Source organism: Tinamus guttatus, unplaced genomic scaffold (genome assembly GCF_059628265.1).
Source record: "Tinamus guttatus ecotype Peru unplaced genomic scaffold, ASM5962826v1 Tinamus_guttatus_pri_ptg000229l, whole genome shotgun sequence".
Classification (NCBI taxonomy): domain Eukaryota; kingdom Metazoa; phylum Chordata; class Aves; order Tinamiformes; family Tinamidae; genus Tinamus; species Tinamus guttatus.
The window spans coordinates 246,176-266,551 of record NW_028288763.1 but is presented as its reverse complement, the minus strand read 5'-3'; the positions used below and the strand labels follow the sequence as shown (position 1 = coordinate 266,551).

The 20,376-nt window shown below is 41.1% G+C and overlaps 1 protein-coding gene across 3 annotated transcripts in view; it reads right to left on the bottom strand.

The window, feature by feature from the left end:
* The window catches only part of SHISAL1 (shisa like 1), a 207,352-nt gene that overhangs the window by 110,221 nt on the left and 76,755 nt on the right, over positions 1-20,376 (bottom strand). Inside the window, exon 1 of one of the 3 annotated variants that reach the window (XM_088525617.1) lies at positions 455-499. The exons of the other annotated variants lie outside the window; for them this stretch is intronic. The gene's annotated coding sequence lies outside the window, so the exon portion shown is untranslated. Of the gene's footprint in view, positions 1-454; positions 500-20,376 lie in introns of those variants that run through there. 3 annotated transcript variants of the gene reach the window in all.

The following is a 20,376-nucleotide window of genomic DNA, read 5'->3' as shown; positions in this document are numbered from 1 at the left end:
GGAGTGCAGAGGACAGTGATGGTCTCTTTTCAGTGGTGGCCACTGATAGGACTAGAGGAAATGGCCGGAAACTGAAACATCAAAAATTCCATAGGAACTTAAGGAAAAATTTCTTGACAGTGAGGGTGACAGAGCACTGGAACAGGCTGCCCAGAGAGGTTGTGGAGTCTCCTTCTCTGGAGATCTTCAAAACTCGCTTGGATGCAGTCCTGTGCCACGTGCTCTAGGTGTCCCTGCGTATGCAGGGGGGTTGGACTAGATTATCTCTAGAGGTCCCTTCCAATCCTAAGCATTCTATGATTCTATGAAACAAAGGGAAATGCAAAAAAAAGAGGCAAAGTCCTGCCACCTGAGGACAAAGAACCCAATGCATCCGTTCAGGTTGCTGACCAAGTGCCTGGCAAAACATTTAGCACAAAAGGTCCTGCTGGGCAACAAGTCAGACATGACCCACCAATGTGCCCTTGCGGCAAAGAACGTCAATGGCTTCCTGGGCTGCATTACAAAGAGCACTGCCAGAAGGTCGGGGTGATCCTTCCCCTCTCTCAGCACCAATGAAATCACATCTGGGACACTGGGTCCGGTTCTGCGCTCCCTAGTCTAAGAGAGACATGGACATAAGGTGTTTTTTTCCAGTGAAAAGCCACAAAACATGAGTAAGGGACCAGAGCATTTCTTCTATGAGGAGAGGCTGAGAGAGCTGGGACTGATCAATCTGAAGAGGAGCAGGCTCAGAGGAGAATCTTATTGAAGTGTATAAATACCTGATAGGGGTGACTGGGGCAATACTGGGCACAAACTGAAATACAAGAAACAAGAAATTATGTTTAAACCTAAGAAATAACCTATTTTATTTATTTTATTATTATTATTATTTTAATATGAGGGCAACTAAAATCTAAAGCAGGCTGCCCAGACAGGCTGTTGAGTATCCAACTTTGTACACCGTCTTCAGCCACCTGCTGTAGTAGATCCTACTCTGAACAGCGTGGTTGGACTGGTTGACCCCCAGAGACCCATTCCAACACTAACTATTCTGTGACTCGCTGAATTGCTATGAGGTGGTCATGGGGTCAAAGAACATGAAGCCCTACTGCTACCTTCACTGTGCTTCACCAGGTGAACCATCAATACATTTGTTATAAATACACAAAACCCTGCCAGCTGCAGGGCACAGCACTGAACATCTCTTTATTTGAAGGCAAGATTGAATGTTTGGGAGAAGTAGCTTCCCTAGAAACATTCCTGGAGGAAGACGACGCGTATGTATTAATGAGAGTGCCGGCAGGCGGCACAGAGGAACCCTTTTGCACATCAGCACTGACCCCACTGAAGGTGTGCCACGGCTGCCCAGAGCACCTGGTACAGCTTTTTACTGCAATGTGCTTTGCAGCCTCCACCAGTTGGTCTACTCTTCTTCACCTGTGCTAATCAGATTAGCGCAGTCATGTAATTAAATATCAGCTCCTATTAAGACATAGGATTGAAGACTCCTCCTCAGTCTTTGAAAGGATTAGGAGAGCTGGAAAGCTCTTTTTATAATATATTTCGTGGAAGGAAGTAAAAGAATGAAGTTCAGGGATTCTACAGTATCACACTGAATTACCAAAAGAAACCCAAAGATATGTCATTAAAATGAAAACAAACATGATACTAAGGAAAATAGTGATTTTTCTCCAGACCTCTCAAACTCAGCAGAAATACTCAGGACTCAATTTAGGATGTAGGCAAAATACTCACTCTCACTGCACATGATGCCCTTTGGGTATGAACTGCATTATATGGGCAGGACAGGGAAAAAAGTACATACCATCTGTACTAGCATATGATGTTACTCTTCCATAAATTAGGGTGAAACTGGTAAGCTTAGCAGACAGCTGCTGTCACTGGTGGCAATGCTACCTGTTGCTCTTGGCAATGAAATCTAATCAAAGTTTGATGAGTATTAAATATGATCGGGGTAGGGGGCGGGGATGGAGGTAGCAGGTAGAAGTAGAAAATGAACTGCGAGTCTTAATGAATTTCCTGTGAGTGAGCAGCTTTCATTTCATACGTCACACTTTAATGTGGTGTTTAAAATTTTATTTCTTTTTAAGTCAGTAATAGAAAAATTGAAATATACATTATTAATAAAGTAACTTACAGAGAGACTAAAGCCTTTCAAGAAGGAGAACAGAGATTTCAGAAGCTCTGCTGTTGAAGCTGAGATTGCAGTCCTATCTACAGAGGTAAATATTTGCAACTCTTTTTAAACCTCTCAAAAGTGTGCTTCTGGACACTTTGAGCTACAGAGTATAAATAAAGAATTTACTGCTGGGACAGCAACTGTCAGAACTGGTGAGAGGATGAAACTAGGGATGAAGTTGTATTTGCCCTTCAGAACTTGTTGGTGAGCGCTCCCTAAAGGAAACACCATGTTGTGTACGGATGTGGTTAATGTAATACCATTCATTAAAGTGGGATTCATCTGTCTAAAGATAACTACAGACCTCATTAAAACTAACTGCCCCACAAAGCACCTTGCAGAGCAACAAAATGGAAAACAAAAAAGTGAAGCTTCCAGAGATAGAAAAGCTGCACAAGTTGTGTTGATGTTGATAAAGTGTGAGTAAACATTGAGCAGTGTTGAAGAGTAACCACTCTCCATTTTCATAGACCACAAAAAATGTTCAAAACAGAGATTTCACAAAGATCTATGGTGAGAAAATGTGAGGACCAGCTTGGGCCTTGAGAGACCAGATTTTCCCTCCAGCCTTGTAGCTTGACAACTATGTTTGGTAGCAGCCCCACTTGACCCTGTCTCAACCTCCCGCCTAAGGACTAGGGCAGAATGACACTGATCTCCCCTACAAAGAGCTTCAGGGTCTCTCTGGTCAAACAGGGTATTTCTGTTGTAGTGGCCACTTAAACTTCTACTTTAGAAAGTATTACTTTGGCACCCACAGTACTTCTGCGCCCATTTAAAGTGGTTATACACATACTGAACTGCTTTCTCTACAAAGTCTGATAAAGCAAATTCTGTCCTTATACCATGGTTAGTTGGACATGAAGATGGGAATTTCATTATTACTATCATCTACAAGACAAATGAAGAAGCTTTATTACTATTTGAGTGTATCCATGCTAAGATTTGTACCAGTATAACTATAAACAAATCCCTCCTTGCTATAACAGTTAGGCCAACATGAAAAGTGTGCTAGGACAAGTGCACTTCCACGGCTGTATAATGCAAAGCAACTGAATTCATGGAATTTATTCTACCACACGTCTGCTGGGTTCCATGATGATTCCTAGTCTTTGACATGCTAAGAAATACAAGTTCAAAGCTCCTTTAAGCCAATTTCACTTCTCCGTTCAAATGTATTAAGAGCATGAACACAACCGCAACCAGAAATTTGCAAAGCTGTGGTCATTTAATAACTGGAAGTCATAAAGCAATATCCTTCTTTTCTTTTGCTGTCAGAGCTGTGGTGAAGAGGTACTAGCATAAAAGAAATAAAACGCTTTTGTAGTCCTTCCAATGGTGTATACCAAGTCTAACTATATCAAGCCCCCTCTTCTAATGGCTGTTATAAATAATTACTGAACAAAAACAGATAAGGGCAATTACCAATGGTCTTAAGAATGATTATTTTAATATGGAACAGAGCACTGTTAAAGCAATTAAACAGCTTGCAAAAAACAAACAAACAAACAAAACCAGAACCCAGCAGGATTTTAGCATCCATAGGTAGACAAACCTATTAACAGTACTGCTATGTTTTCAGTCAGGCATGGCTTGTACCACAGTCCTAGTCTGCTCCATGGTGCTGCTTTTTCTGCCATGCTTTGCTACTCCTTCCCACAGAATTACACATACTTTAGCAGAAGGAGGAAACAATCCCTGCCTACCACACTGATAACTTATGCAGCCCTTTTGAGAGTCCCTTCAGCTGAAAGGCAAAAGAATTTTATTAATGACATTACTGGGAGGTGAAAGAACAAACAAGCTTCCCTCATCCTCATTTGAATCACAAGTGAATCTCTGGATAAACATGTGAGTGCTGTAGATCAGATGAGATATAAAAAAAAGACATGCAAGAGAGGTTACGGTAGCCTGTTTTTTTTTCTAGTATGTCTTAACCTGACATACAGGTTCCTGCAAGGAAAGGGGGTGAGAGTAATAGATGCTAATATACTCCCCAAGTGATATTTTTTTCTCCTTGTGGCCAGCTCAGTGACGCGTCATCATTGAAATGAAAAATCATGACATTACCCAGTGACCTAGTCAACCTGTATCAGAACAATAACTCATCTTTGCAATTTACATTTTTTCATGTTGTGTATCTTTTCCAAAATGCAGGACATAAAACAAAATATAATCATTCCTAATGTCTGACACATCTTTACATTTGAAAACCATCCTTTAAAAAACAAAACAAAAACAGTAATGACGAGAATCATGATGGCATTTCACTGTGTCTGAGTCAATTTAAAGGCAGTAGATTGTTTTAGACCACAGCATTAAGAGAGGTTGTAAAAAAAATAAATGCAATAAAATTTAGCAGGCATGGACTACTTCCTACATCCCATACACATGCCAGGTACCGGCTAATTAATTCAAATTCACATCTCTTCACTAAGATTCAACTGCATGAATGTTATGTTTTCTGCAGAAGAAGACACTGCGACCAACAGGTAAAGCAAGGCTGGTTCTTCAGACCAAAGTAGTAGCTGCTGAGAAAGTCTCTTCCCTCTCTACAACACCCTCACATGGGAAGTCACCTCTCAGCCCGCAGTGTTCCCTTTCGGAGAGAATGGAATCAACTGGCACAGACCTGGGAGGAAAGGAAGCTTTTCTGCCTGTCATGACTTGAGAGACGTAAATATGACATCAAAGTGGCAAAAGGGGAATTCAGTTCAGCACACTGAACTTGATATTGAAATGCTAAAAGGATGCACTACACAACCTGAATGCAACCAAGTAGTAAAAATATAGCTTGGCTTTGCACTATCCAGGTTCTAATTCACCTATTCAGACAAGAACCATCTGGTGTCAAACAGACTTTCCTGTACTATGTATGTTTTCTTCCCCAAATAAGCTATATCCCCACACAAAGACATGCTTTGTTGCTTGTTGATACTTTTCAGTGTACCTTGGCAAAATCTACCCCACTTTTTCTTTCAAAATATTGCATATTTGGTGGGATAATAAGAGAGAATACCCAGACCTGCATGTGAGAGTTCATTCTAGCTGAGTCTTAAGATTCAGGACCTTCCCAACACAGGGACCACAGAGGATGCTCTCTTCCTTCACATGTATTTCTCCTCTTTATACATATTTCTAGGAGGGGCATCTTGATGAAGGCTCACCAACACTCAGACATGAAAAATCCCTGTCCCAAGGAGCACTGGAAATGGCCAGACAGACCTATCCAAAGAGGTGTCAATGGAGGTGATTTTGACTCAGCTGGATTTGCCACTCATGCTCAGCTCAGCTCATGAGGAGAGACACAAGTTCTGCAGCTGGTTTTGCATTATCAGGAACTTTCTAATTAAATTTCACTAGCTTTAAAGGCTATCACTACTCATAAGATTAACTTCCACATTCTGGAACATTGCTATTTTTTACTGTCTCCTCTCAGAGAATTACAGTACTAATGACGGGATTAATATTAAGCCATTTCATTATAAATGAGTTGGATGCACTGTTAATATCCTGAATTAATGTGCATATGGCAAGCACATCTCTGCCCTTGTCTTCCTTCCCAAAAGAAATGCAGAATGACACATTCTTTAGATGTTGCAAATGAAATGATGGTGCGGTTAACCTCTGAGTTAGAATAGGATAGGATTTTACACAAGGCAGAAAGCTAAGCTTACCTTTCCAAAAATTGCAGAAACTGGACAAAACTATGCTATTTGCACTTTCTGGTGATCAGAAATTGCCTTAATCCTGAGAGCTAGGCTGTTTTTGTACTGTACAGACAGTAATGATGCTCATGTGTTGCCCTTTGCGCTTGCCAAACCTACTGAGTTTTCTTCTGAGAAGACTTTTGGTGACCTGGCTCAGTTACTCCTGCCCACTGCTCAGGTCGGTACTCCACGTGCTGGTGACAAGAGTTGGTGTAATAGCAAGAGGGCTCCCTGGTCTTTCCACAGTGTCACCTACCATCCAGACCTTTGTTACTGGTACAGCAGAGAGCTTAGGCCAAATCAAATTATGCTTTACTTTCTGCAAAAGGCCTAGGGAAGCACTAAAAAAAAAAAAAAAAAAAAAGACTTAAAGATGATTTCCTAAATCTCTTCCCTCTTTTCAGTACGGTCAACCTGATGCAGCCTCCAGCCTTCCATTTGGCAGGAAGGCATCTGGGATCAGATCCTGCTTTATGAGAGGGACCAGATGGAGAAACCAAAGGGACAAGAAGTGCTCTTTCCGGGGAAGCAACTCTCCCTCTGAGGGGAAGTTGGGGACATGATAATTTCCATGATTCACCTTTGATAATGGTAGTAAAGTAGAATTTTGGGAAGTGATTATTATCAACTGTGTTACTGACCAGATAAATCAACAAGACTTCCTAGAACAGTTGAGGAGTGTGACCTATTGCAGTAGGTACTACTGTCTGAACAGGGAGACAGGAAAAAGGGACATGACTTCAGGCTTCTGCCTAGTGTCAAAAGGTTAAAAAAAAAAAAAAAGGAAAGGAAAGGAAAAGCAAGAAAAAAAAGATTGATTTTCCTTTTGGCAAATATTTGGCTACAACGATCTGCTCATCTGTCATTTGTCCTGCCTTGAGAATTGGCCTTTGCAGAATGAAACAAACAAACACAGCTACACTGTGTGGCATTTTGCTTTGACATAAAAGTCTTGCTGAGGATAACAGGCATTTGCAGAATGATTCGTGTGACTTTAAAATGATCCACCTTTGCCTTTACTTAGTGCTATTTAATGTTTTGCATTTCTCATTTGACATATACGCAGTTTGCATTGCTGACAGTTCTGTGAAAAGCCTGCTGTCTGCTAAGACCTGTGATTTGTGTGTGCACTGATGTCCTCTCAACTGAGAAGAGGATTCCATGTGGATAATAGAGGCCGACTATGTTCTTCACCTATTGCTTTAAAGGGCAGAGACCGGCTGCAGCAGCATAGAGTCCCTAGGCTACCTATATAATTCCCAAGAAGGCCTGCATACAGATTCTCCCCGTAGTACCATCTTCTGCTGTAAGAGAGAGGCAAGCTGGAAAAAGAAGAGAATAAACTGCTGTACTTGCTCTGATTATGCTCAGCTTGCTCCCTCGAGGACCACTGCCAATTGTCAAAGGTTGGCATCACTCTGTAGCTTCTGTAAAGCAGCCTGTGGCCAGGCAAAATTCAGGGACATGAAGGCAGCTTGCTCATACCAAGCTCTTGACAGCTCATCCTGCACATTTCCTACCACCCACTCTCGATGCTTACGCTGCCTATTTTGTGAGTCCAGGCTTGGTGAGATAGAGAGTTTAACTGCCTGAAGCCTTATCTTCTGGTACGTAACAACTTCACAGCCACCTGCTGGAATGCAGAGCTGGGACATGGTCACCAAAGTGAATGAGAAGAATTCTTGCATCTACTGGACTAATTTAATTCTTGGTGAATCTTCAGATGGAGTCAATTAACTTTAACCAGAAGTGCGGATTTTGCTCATTTATGTCCACATTCTGATCTCTGCAATCCCCTGTTTTGCTTTGCTCTAGTATCACAAAACAAATATATGGATGATTTACCTACTCAGCTGACAATACATAAGAAAAATACTATAGGAACAGGAAGTTATTTGCATCTGGGTGCTGGGGTCATACTCATAGTTAAGCAGCCATGTAAGTGTTCTGATTAACAGAGTTCTTACCACTTCAAGATTTTAAAGGTAGCTGCTCCTTACAGTGTCTACAGAGATGCCATTTCTGCTAAACCCCATCTCTCCTGTCTTCTTCTAGGGAGTTGGATTGCCTTCAGTAAGCAGAAGATATGCAGCATATATCTTTGGGTAAGCTAAATCTTAGAATATTTTGCCTGATCCTGAAACAACATATTTCACTGGCATCTACTTAACAACCAGTGGAAAGCCACAGATGCATAGAACATATTTATCTTTTTGCACAAATCATGGTGCTTTTCTTCCACACAACGCTAACTTCTAAAGCACAGTAAAGGCCAGCACAAAGCTGGGACTAACCAACTAAATACCCAATTGGGAATACCCAGTAACATCTAAGTGTATAAGCACATATCAAATCATTCAATCAGAGATATCTCTAAAAGCAATCTGAATTTATATCTTCAGTGACAAAAAAAGGACAAATGGGGACTCTGAATACTACTGAAGCCCAGGAAAATTGCTTCTCAGTTGCCTTATCCAAAGTGCTTCAAAATTTCAAAGAAATAAACGCCATATTTGGATACAAGATCATATGCATACAGTTTACAGTTACTGGTTATATTTTGGCTTATATATATATTCAACACTGTATGTACATGTGCTAGCAGATACATTTACTATACGGCTTATCGGTGACATCAAGATTCAATGTGGAGATAAATATATGACTCGTTAATGGAATACTGGCAAGAGTAACCATTTTCTTCAGTTTCAAATATCTTAGCCCTTTTCAGTAAAGACAGAACAGCTGTTCTGTAAAAATAGCTTTAGTAGAACTTGAGAGCTTTTTTTTTTTTTGCTTTTTTTTTATCTTTAAGGTGTGAGGGGAAAAGGAATACAAAATACCACAGAATCAAAGAAACGCTAGTTTGAGCTAAAGATGGTTTGAGATGAGATTAAATGGACTCCATTCTATCAAAACCTCCAGCACTCATAGAGATAAAAAAAAAAAGAGCGTTTTGCCCAAAAGCACTTCTTAAAATCACAAGTGAAAGCAACAACCATTAAAGCTTAATAAACATGAGTATAAATACAAGTTAGCAGGATTTCTTCATGCTGGACAGGGTATGTTAATCATTTGGACAGTCTATGAAACGACTTTCAGAAGGATCGAAGTGCTAAACTGCCCAATGCTGCTGGGAAAGAGGAGCAGGCAGATAAAGCAGCACCGTCCCTTTAGTAATGTTAATGGCAATCCCTAGTTAACTGGAGCCAGACCTAAAACCATGGTGCTTGCTTTGTGGCTACGCTGTGGGTGCCTGAGATGCAAGAATGAGGATATGTGACATATTCTCAGCATGATCCTTGAGCTAGCAGGCTCTGCAATCACTAAGTGTCCAAACGTTTTTCACTGTGCTCTCCCCCCTTCCCTGCAAAGTCAGATTAGCAGGGGAAAAAACTGCCTCCATGTATGAAATGGGCATAGTACAACGCCTGCTGGGCCTGGGACTGTGTTCATGAGCTACGTAAATGAGTTGACAACAGGAGAGCGATGTAACTGGTCCTGCAGCACAAACTCTGTGGCAGCTAACACAGCCTTCCTAAGATATATTGGGTTCATGAGCTAAATCCTGGCTATTACTGAAGCTAGCAGCGTGAGTTGCTCAGAAAGCCTACAAAATGCAAGAAAACTAGCCTAATCTCAGGGAAAATAAACAAACAAAAAGATAAAAATAACAATGAGAGAGTATCAAAAAGGCCTGCAAATCTTAGTGACATCAGTCCATGGAAGCATCCGGAATTTAGGAAACTATAAAAAGCATTGAAACTTATGGATCAACCTGCACTCTTACTTCCGCACCTGAATGCATATTCCTTCATAGGTCCAGTAACATATTTTTACCCGCAGCATTAGATATGGTACTTGCTCTAGGGCAGAAATCCCGCTCAGTGCACCTGACTCAGCAAACCCTCCATGAGCATCTTTTGAGAATTCCCCTCCACTGATGTTGGCTTTGGAGGCTGAGTTAGAGCATGCCTACACATCAGCGCAGTGCTGTGCAGGGATGCCTGAGTTAGCTCTACTGTCAGAAGCAATCGAGCTGCATTAAAGTGACACTCAGCAGGGCTAACGAACGTGGGCAGGGTACCATGTTAATTCAGCTTCCAACACACAGGCTGGCTTTGTCCCTGCCTGACACCTCAATATGCCATGAAGATGTGCCCCAGATATCTGCAGCCAGTCTTCGTGCCAACACAGAGCAGGCTCACCCAAACAGGAGATACAAAGAAATACCATGTAAAGACAGTCCTGTAAGGCAAACTCAAGTGGTTAATGGGTCACACATTATCTGGAGGCCAGTAAAGAGGGGAATACCACCGAGTTGTCTCCTGGGATCTTGAAGACATCACTGAACTGGAGCAAGTTCAGCAGAGGGGCCTCCAGGATACCTGGAGTTGGAACACTTGTCCTCTGAGGAGAGGCTGAGGAAATGGGGCTCCCATCAGCTTCAGGAAGACATGGCTTTGGGCAGTCCTAAAACCATCCAAGGGGTTACCGAGAAGATGGAACCAGGCTCTTTACAGTGGGGAATCACAAGAGATGATGGGCACAAATTGGGGTTCAGTCTGGGAGAAAGGAGATACTTCTCCCTGATGAGGACTGCCAAGCAATGGAAGAGGCTGCCCAGAGAGGTGCAGTCTCCATCTCCGGACTTTTTCAAGATGCGACAGAATGAAGCCCTGAGCAACCTAGTCTCATGTCAGAGCTGACCCTGTTTTGAGCAAGAGGTTTGACTAGAGACTCCTTGAGGTCCCTTCCACCAGAATTGCTTTATGATACCCTGAAGCAAACAATTGAAGAAGCTGGTAAGGAAAGGTTGAAATGACTTCCTACCAGCAAAACCATGGAACCACCTCTCTTTTCCATGAAGAGAACACTGCTTTCACGGGTATGGTACACTTTTTCACCTAGGAGTCAGATTTTGTACGATACCATAATCAAGTTGCCTCCATGAGGGATTCACTTCAGTGGGATTACTGAAGTAAATAAATGCTTATCCAGGGGGAGTGAGAGAGTTTTTGCCTTTTGGTTTCAAAATTACTAGTAGAAAAAGACCCACTTGTGGTTCATATCAATCAGCTAGATGCAAGCTACATATCAGCAAAATGCTAGAACCTCGTCACTGCCAGATAATTTCTGGTTCTGTTTTCAGTTAAATTTTTCCCCCTCTTCTTTTGAAAATTTTGTCAGCACATGAACTAGTATTTTGACAATGAAACTTTTCATTAGTCTTTTTCTAGGACATTCTTCAATTAAACTAAATATAGCCATAAAATTCTCTGTTAGATAATATAATAGAGTGCTGCAGTAACAGTCCGCCAGCTGCTAAGGAGAGCTGTTAACTCTGCAAAGGGAGTCAGAGGGGCTGTGGCTGCCGTGATTGATGAACTGTTAAACACTGTCATGTCACTAATATATATGTAGCCTCCTCCAGATGAGAATGGGGCTAAGGCAAAGGGAAAGTGTGCAACGTAATACCTGCACAGGCCTCTGGAGTCCGATGTGGCTCACAGGTGTTTACAGAAAACACACAGCGTTTAAATTAAAAAAAAAAATCTAAAAAATTCATGTCTCATAATGGAGATGAACAAAGTAGTCTCTGTCTTGCTGGCATTATTTTTATGTTGGTAAATTCCTGAATTAAATTAAATGTCTGATTTGGTTATGCTTATAACAGGAGATGCTAATTGCTTGCCTTTGGGGAAGGGTGAACATGACTGATAAGACATGGCTTTTTCTTCCTCTCAAGAAAAGGCCCAGACACGCTTGTGGAGGAGACAGAGTGGGTTAACTCACAGCACACAGGCTGCTATTAAGGACTTGTCTACACAGCAAATGTTTTCTGCTATATCATTATAATTACGCTGCTGTCATTATATGTAATGATATGGTATGTTCACATAATAGACTTACGAGCATGAACACAGCGTGACGGTGACAAAATAATTTGAAAAATAAAAATAAAACAGAAAAAAGCATTCTTCCAGCAGAACGAGAATGTCCACATAGAGGATTTCAAAGGTGTATCTTCTGAGTATTTTCTTCTGAATAGGCAGTCCTGGCTGGGGAGAGGTCAGGGTAAGCTCTGACTTGGTTGTTCAGAGAGGTCCTCCGTTCCCTGCACCACAGTCTTCCCCAGCTACACAAAGCCACAGCCATAATATCAGGGTTCTGGCATCATTTTATATCAATACGCTACTTTACAGCACTGAATTGACTTTCTTTTCATTCTCATGTTGGACGCTTTTGGCTTTGAAACATCTAAACACCTAGTTGGAGTTTCAGCCCAAGCTTTTTAAAGTAGAACAAACCCAACACTGAGAAAATGACAATCTCTAGGGTATTTCTTTAGGAAAGATGTCAATTGACTACTCAGCAAGTATTTCTCCAACAGTGAGTAATTTGATTTCGTGGCTACAGTTGCCTTGTGTTGCATGGACTTTGGAAGTAACATGGTCTGAATCTTATCATGTAGCTATGCAGGACCTTGGAAGAAGCTGAGGATGCAGCAGACTTTAGCATGATCAAGCACAGAAACAGAAAAGACCATGAAGAAGGTCACACAACCTGATCAAGTAGAAGATTTACCAGCATGTGGATGAATCTGAGCATAGATTTCAATCCTTACCTTGAAATGGAGCCAAATAAGCCCATGACTGTACTAGCTTTTCTTTTCTAATCCAGATTTTGTCACTGATCCAGCAAACAGTTAAAACAACAATTAAACTGTAAGAATAGTAGTGGGAACTGTCTGCAAAAGAAGCAAGGAAAGAGGGTAAGAATTATATCTGTTTATGAATTGGATGACTCACCAGTGTAACAGTTTGTGTAATCATGTGTTGTTATGCTGAGAAATAAATGGGAAAATTTAGCCTGCTCATGGTTAATGTAGTTACTCTTAAAGAAGATGGCACATGCTACAAGGTAGTCTTTCATTTGGAGGGTTGAAATTCAACAATTTCCTTTCTTCTGTCTTACTTTCCTTTATTTAAAAATCAGGGAGAGGTGAAGTGGGAGAGCTGAGCATGCACTTAGTGATTTTCTAGAGCTTGTTCCTCCTGTAAACTTATTCCAAGCTAGGATTGCCAGTTGAGCAAGCCTGAATACCGATCTGAGTCACATGGATATATTATGCTCAATTTATAATCCTGGCGTGCCAGTACTAGCACTGACGCAGGATCCCATATGACTGGGGCATCGCTATGCAGTGTAGTTCGATCATCTGGGCCAACATCACCTTGGGCCCATACATGTGTGGGTTCCCATTAGTGTGGGACCATGCCCAGGCAAGAGCACTCACAAAAGACTGAATTTCCCAAACTGCTTTACATTTGCAAAGAGCTGAGGCAATCTGTGGGGACACCATTTGATGAGACAAACACCCAAAGATGAAATAGTGGCAGTATCATAGAGATACAAGTAGGGACTTGAGGAAGAAGAGAAAGGGTGCAACAAGGAAGGCGGGAAGGTAGAACGGCTGAGGACCAGTCTGGCTTGCCAGTTCAAAATCAGAGGGCCTAAAGCACTCTGGCAATTCCCTTCAGGCAACTCTTCCTGCACTGCTCCACATCATGCCCTGGAAGCGGAAGGGCGGAGGGTTGGCTCTGTAACAGCAAAAACCTTTGCCACAACCACCGTTAATGAGAAAGGGGACTCTCCAGCTGCCAAAGGTAAAATCACCTGTGTTTGCATCCTCGCTTGCATGACGGGGACTTCAGGCACTGCTGCCAAAATGTGCTGCGTGATGACTCACGCGCTCTAGGTGCACCCTGCTGCGTTAATGGTGTAGCAAGAGGCAGTAAAAGTGCTCGCCGCTGTGTTGCAGCTGGGATTTGGCAGCCACAGGAACAGATGGGAGGGAGGGATGAGCATGGCTGGGAGCACCAGCAGGACGCGATGCTGCTGTGTTAAGGGTGTCTCTGAGCAGAAGCTCTGGGTGCCCTTAGGGATGATCCCTAGATGCTCCTTGGAGAGCAAGGGACCAATAGCCCAGCACTTAGCACTGCCTGGCTACCGCCCACATGCATCTCATAGTCATACTGCTCTGGAGGGTGGAAAGGCTCCTGCCTAGACTCACAGACACTGGAGCAAAGACAGTATAATAATTAAAGCTTTTATGAGGCTGATATAGAAAAAAAAAAAAGATTTAGTACTGGAACCTACTGATACTACTCAAAAGACTTTACATTTCCTTATGCAAAAAGAATCTAATCATATACAAGAACTGAAGGTAGCTAGAGTCCCTCTAGGGATAATCTTAACATGCTATTTTCTCTCCCCAGGCTTTGGAGAGGAGGTAACTAACTCTTGCAGATGTCTTAGAGATGAGCTAGAGAATGCACCACATTATACACATGCCCCACATATACATGCCAAATAATGGAAATTGCCCCCTGAAAAGAGTAAAACAAATTTTGTATGGCCGGGTTCAATAATCTCAGCCCAACTTCTCTTCATTTCTTTATATTTTGAAAAATCAGAATAATGCTTTGGCACTTTCCATCTCTGACTGGAGTCCTTGGATTTTAGTTAGAAATTACTGAGAAACAATTCTCAATTGTTATATCATTACTGTTAGAAATATTGATAGCAAGTTATAAATGTGCATAGTGGCTATTATTTATTTATGAAACATTTACCTAGCTAGCTGGTATTTCAGATTCTGAAATGACTTGAGAATCTTTGGGAAGTAAAGCTTAACTCAGCCTCTTGGCATCTGTAATTAGTTGGTTGCCTTAGCTACTCCTTAAGTGAATCTGTTACATCCAAATTAAGGTTTAGCCAACACATCTGTGTTGGGTTGTTGGTGAAAAATGAGATTTAGACTGCACATACTGGATGTAAACACTTTCAACAATTCTGACAATGAATCAAAGCTTTGCTAATAGGAGCTTTATCAGTGTGTTTAGCACATTCACCAAGGATCAGGATTTTAGTCCCCAGTTTTATTTGGGTTCAGGGATGTCAACTATTTTAGAATGATCTAATAGGGGATGATATTTAAATTCAGAAGACATATTGAAGTATATCTGCTTGGACAGATTCAGCAATGTCAATTAATTGTGGATTAAAAGCAGGATGAAACTAAGCATAGATAGCCTATACTGAAGACTATGTTAAGTGAACTTGAAGCTGTTCCTCTTCATTCAGTCTAACACTGAAATTATCCAGATACAGGAGCTCCAACCCGATTGCCCACGTGCTTGTCTTCAGTGCCTGTTAAGTGTCCTCGAGCATCCTCTCTGGCAACCACCTGCACACGTCTAAGCCAAGAACAGGGGTCTCCTGCAGATCTCAGCTGCCACACGGACGTTTCAGAAGTCCTCAGTAATCACAAATGCACGAGGAACATGGGATGACACATCTGATATTTTGACTTGGTGCCCCAGGGAGCAATGAGTTTATTATTAGATAAATAAGTCCAATAGTTCATGTGCATTAACCAAGTCCAGCAGAAGCCATCACTGATCTATGTAAGCTGAACATCTTGAATGAGTGTTACAAGGACAACAACAAACAAGACAAAAGTAACTTCCGAAAACAGGACAGAGTGCTTCTAGCTCACTGAAGTACAGCTATACAGTCAGTTAAATACTTCTGATTTGGAATTTTCTGAAGTAACTAAAAAGTGTGTAAATAATAGTATAGTCATTGGTATTGAAAATAAGAGTTTGAACATATCATGAATATCAAATATGCTGGACTTCCAAAGCGATTGAGCTCAGTTTGTACATAATGATTATCCATCTGCTTCTCCCTTACCCATACAAAAGCATATGCCACACATATAGCCACCCCATTGACTCACTCATACTAAGAATTTACTTCACAGAGACTCAAATTCCAGTTCTAGAAGATACTTTTGGATATATCTAGGTATAGAAATGTGAGTAACTCTACCCTTTCAGTGGAATTACTGCATACCCACAGTTTTAACAGGCATATGATTTAACTCCTCTGCTGGACGACAAGCGTGAGCTGGGTACTTCTCTGCTGGCTCATGCAGCAATGAAATCTGGAGTACTGCTTGCAATACTGAACGTACTGCTTGCAGTGCCTTTGCTTGCATCTTAATTTTCTTGAATAGTACGTAAAGACCTGTCTATAGCTGAGAGCAGAATGGGTGAGTGCGCGACTCGATCAGTATTTCTGCTGATAGTGGGATAAAAGCTGTATCGCCCTCTCACAGCCATGTAGATTTGATCAGGGCTTTCATGTGGCTACAACCGTCAAAATTTACATAATATATCATGTATATGTATATAACTGATACTGCAACAGTATCTATCAATTTTTAGCAGCGTAAATGTGTTCCAGTTCAAACAAGGAGTGTATTGCTTTAATTCTATCTGTTAGGAACAAAAAGATACAGTAAAAGCAACACAAACACATATGGGTTTGGTCTAGACCAGCACAAGACTGTGAATGCGGATCTATAGCAGATCTCTTCAGTTAGATGGTGACCTATCCCAAAGTCCCATCTTGGAGTATAATTGTGCTTTAAGTACTATTCAAGCCACTTGTGTTTCACAGTTAGAAATTGTCTCATTTTGTCTCATTGCATAACATTTTGTGGCTTCCAGCGAACATTTCTCCTTGACAGGCTGAACTTGAGTCCACAGAACTGCATGCTTGCTTGCTTGCTCCTTTAGGAAGCTGAGCAATGAAGTGAGCTTGCCTCTTAAGCTCTGCCACTGACAACTACTGGAAAACAGTTGCTGAAAAACAAAGCCCGGAGAAATGCCGACTAGTCCGAAGTTTCTCTTCAAAATGAGAGCCTGCTGTCAAGAGGTGATTAACTCACTGCGCAGGCTGAGCGCTCCTGGCAGGAGGCGGGTAGTCGGAGGGAGTGAGCAGCGAGGCTATTGCCGGCAATACCTTGTTTACCAACGGCACCGCTCGGAATTAGCGAAATGAAAAATGCGTTGCCAAGGAATTTGAAATGTTTTCATTTGGAGTTGGCTCTAATGACATATTTCTTAGTACAACTATTAATATGCAAATACGAAGGCAATCTTGTGTATGCAGTGACCGTGATTTATGCAACATGATTGTATTTTCCAGGAAAAACAATGGCACTTATAAACAAGAAGAAATAACAGTACATGCGGAGATTTGGAAAGAAAAATAGCCGGAAAGGGGATACATTCTGTTGACCGTACGAAGGGTTCAAGTTTCTGTAATGATGAGAAATAGTATAGAATTTTCTCAGAGTGACCACACATGCCCTATGGCTATTACTGTATCTTTCAGATCTAGCTTTGTCTGTGAGACGGTCTAACTCATGGATCTGAATATGCATATATTCATATGCATGCTCATTAATACGTGGCTAAGAGAGGTGATCACTCTTGCACATTGCTGAACATTGCACTCCCATTGAGTGCCAAGGCTTTCTGGTCTGTGGCATAAACCAGAGCAGCATATTGAAAGTTTCTGTGACAGCTTAGTTTTCTTTTAATGCATGTTTTTTGCTACCTGAAAGGACAGAGGACAGTTCAAAATCACTCCTGGAAGACAGTGGGAAAATTCCCATCCAGCCCGATAGGGTGAGGTCTGGCCATAAATCAGCTGAAAACCTTGAAAGTTGTGAAGGAATTTCAAAATCACTGAATTATTTTCTCACTCCCCTTTGCAACATAAAAGCTGCTTCTCATTAAAATTAAATCCATCATTCTCTCCATAATGTCACAAGTCTTTTCACTTTCCTTTATTCCGAATAACAACCAAAATAGCTGAAATATAGAAAAGAAATATAACAACATGGAAATGAAAGCATTTATAAAATCTAGTAAGTGTCATAACAGAATGTCTGATAGGTACCTCACTTTCTAAGAAGCCTTTTCACTAAAATACCATGTGGTGAGACAGCAAATGATAAGATGAACTTAACCTCTCATATTCTCCCTTCTACCTCCCTCCTGTCATCTTCTTTTGTCCCTTTCCTATACATAAGGCATCCTAAATTCTTCATCTATTTCAGCTTCCCAAAGCATTATCTTTCTTTTCCGTGGTATTCTAGACACTACCCGACCCAGGAGGCCTGGTTTACTGGAGGATGTGTAAGGAGCCAAACACTCAGAGAATCCTCTAGGGTAGAAGGGACATCGGAAGTCAGCAAACCCGCTTGCTCAAGGCCATGACCTGAAATCTCCAAGGATAGAGATCCCAGAGCCTCTCAAGGCACCTCTTTAAATGCATAAATATCTTTTCAGTGAATTTTTTTTTCTGCACATCCATCCAGAAACTCTTCTGTTTTTGTTTGTTATTACTGTCTCTTGTGCTCCCTCCAGACATCTCATTTCCCTTGATCTACTGGCTGTGGTTTAATCCAGGTTGGGTTTAATCTAATTTGATATATAACCTAGGCATCTGTTTACAGAGTCTTTTTCTAAAAAAAAAAAAAAAAAGGAAAAAAAAAGTCTTTTTTTAAAAGGCCTGAGCCTGAGTTTTCTCCATGTCAAAATTTCTGTTGTTCATGGTCTCAGGGCTCTAGCTAATCTGGTGTTTCATCATTTCCTCCACTGATTGGAAGATCGATTTTTTTAAGTAATATAACAAAAAATTATATATTTTTACCTTTTGTACTAACCAAGAAATGTAAGATTTTACATTTGCTCCTGTTTTTCTTCCTTTCCCTTAATCTTTTTCTTTTTTTAAGTACATAAAACAGGAGAAGTAAAGAAAATTAAAACCCAAACAAGGAAAATTTTATTTGTCACCAAGTGACAAATGTGTAGGAAAATACTTTCCATCAAATGACATCGGACATTTCATTTTAAAATGCAGTCATAATTTGTTATGAGCTGACGTTAGTGTCTTTTTGATTTATGAACTGCAACAGTTATTCATTGAAATAATACGCAAATTTCTTGCATCTGAAAACAGAAAAATGTGCAAAAAAATAAAAGCAAGATTCAGCTCATTAATTTGTTGAGTGCTATACACTCTGTTAAATCTTTGTTAGCTCACTTTTTGCCTTCGCAATGACCTCGAAGGCTCCTCCAGTGAGAAGAGATGTGGGCTGCTGAATTAGAAGACGAAAACATGATCCATGGTATCTGATGAAATTGCAGTTCCTGCTTCTGGTTGTCACAGTGCACTGGCCCCATCCAGAGTGAAGAAAACTGCTCCCTACATTGAGGCAGACAGAGAGGAGCAAGGTAGCAGCTACGGTTCCACTGCAAAGGTAATAGTGATTTACTGGGTAAAGTAACTAGGCTTATTCTGCTGACACAAACCACCTTGAGGTGGTTTGTGCAGGGGAAGAAAGAATTTATCATCAGGACAACAAGGTGAAGCCCCTAAGGACACCAAGACCAAGGTAGTTTTCCAAGTACTGCTGTAGCAAGCACTCAGCTGCTGTGTTTGACTCCTTGTCCTTTCTTTTAATTGGACTTCATGACAAAATGAAGAAATGTCAAGTTCAGTCATAGTTTCAGGGAGCTACCTGTCTGTCGTAGTCTTTTTTCACTTACTGACAAAGACACAAGACATAAGTGAGATATAGATCTGTCAAGAAAAATATCCAAAATATGCCTTACTGATGGTCCTTTAAAATTTATTGAGCTCTCAAACTTTGTTCAGTTCAGCAAAGTATAAGCAAAATACATTCCTGTTTGTCCATAGGGACTTCTTAACCTAGGCAGATGGATAGACATTGTAATATAGACACAGAGGAGCTTTTTGAAGGGTGCTAGTCAAAGATGATGCAAGGCATTTAAGCTATACAAGAACAGTAGCTACTGGGACATCACGCCTCACCCCTCAACAAAGTCATTGCAGATACAAAGGACCACAAGAGAACAGAAAAAAAAGATGGGAGGGCTCAGCAGTAGCAAATATGACTAATGTAAATATGGTTATTATTTACCCATATTGGTGATATTCAATATTAACTAGATACAAGGTCTGGCACATGCAAGCAAAGTCTACTGTCCCCATACCAGACGAGGGGACACACTCTGCAAAGGAGGAACATAAATGTCTCCATTTTACAGATAGGGAAATGAGTGCCTGGTGAGATTAAGTTATTTACCCACTTAATTTGCAGACATCACCAGAAGTATGAACTAGAATTTGTGCTTCTTAAGTCAAACTTTACTTTCTATCCATTGGGTAGCTCATTCTCCATGTTTGTGTGCTTTTCCACAGAACAACCATCGCACAGAAAAAGCTGTAATAGTCAGAAAAATGAATTTAGGGGAAAAAAACACTATTAAGAAAGATATTGCTTATTTTGTCATTTAACATAACTGGAATTTCAGAGAGCTGAGGGACACAGATTCTCTTGATACATATAAACACTAATGGTGTTCACTAAACACGTACCCTGAGAGGGAGAGTCACAGCTCATTGAAACCAGCAGAAAGGGAACCCCTTGATCCCCATACACTTTGCACTCAACTAGGAGAGATCTCTGCAAGTAGGGCAAAATCTCCTTTGGCTTCAGCCTGATACACACAGCTACTCATAGGGAAC